Source organism: Colobus angolensis, unplaced genomic scaffold (genome assembly GCF_000951035.1).
Source record: "Colobus angolensis palliatus isolate OR3802 unplaced genomic scaffold, Cang.pa_1.0 Scaffold222, whole genome shotgun sequence".
NCBI lineage: Eukaryota > Metazoa > Chordata > Mammalia > Primates > Cercopithecidae > Colobus > Colobus angolensis.
In genome coordinates this window covers 1,808,457-1,809,474 of record NW_012115400.1, presented here as the reverse complement: position 1 = coordinate 1,809,474, position 1,018 = coordinate 1,808,457, and positions in this window count along the sequence as shown.

The window sequence follows — 1,018 nt, the reverse complement described above, 5'->3', positions numbered from 1 at the left end:
GGCTCACTGCAAGCTCCACCTCCCGGGTTCATGCCATTCTCCTGCCTCAGCCTCCCGAGTAGCTGGGACTACAGGCTCCCACCACTACACCCGGCTAATTTTTTGTATTCTTTTTTTAGTAGAGACGGGGTTTCACCGTGTTAGACAGGATGGTCTCCATCTGACCTCGTGATGCGCCCGCCTCGGTCTCCCAAAGTGCTGGGATTACATTATTTATTTGTTTATTTATTTTTTATTTTTTTTATTGAGGTAGAGTCTCACTCTGTCACCCAGGCTGGAGTGCAGTGGTACAATCTCGGCCCACTGCACCCTCTGCTTCCCGGTTTCAAGCCATTCTCCTGCCTCAGCCTCCTGAGTAGCTGGGATTACAGGTGCGTGCCACCATGCCCAGCTAATTTTTTGTATTTTTAGTAGAGACAGGATTTCACCATATTTGTCAGGCTGGTCTTGAAATCCTCACCTCGGCCTCCCAAAGTGCTGGGATTACAGACGTGAGCCACCACAACCGGCCCTGTCCTCCTTTTCACCTCTTCTGTGCATATCTGAGCTCCCCACTGCACCCAAGCTCCTTGAGAGCAAGGATATCCTGTATCTCACCCATCTCAGTATCCCTCCTATGCATAGCATGGTGCCTGCTACACAGTAGGCATCAAAGATGTTTCTTGGCCAGGCACAGGGCTCATGCTTGTAATCGCAGCATTTTGGAAGGCCAACGCAGGAGGATCTTGAACCCGGGAGTTCGAGGCTGCACTGATCCGTGACCATACCACTGCACTCCAGCTGAGCAATAAAGCAAGACTCTGTCTCTTTATTTTATTTCTTGAGACATGGTCTTGCTCGGTTGCCCAGGTTGGAGTGCAGTAGCACGATCATGGTTCACTATAGCCTCAACCTCTTGGACTCAAGTGATCCTCTTGCTTCATCCTCCCGAGTAGCTGGGACTACAGGATCACACCAACGTGCCTGGCTAATTTTTTAGAAAACCTTTTGTAGAGACGGGTTCTTTTTTTTTTTTTTT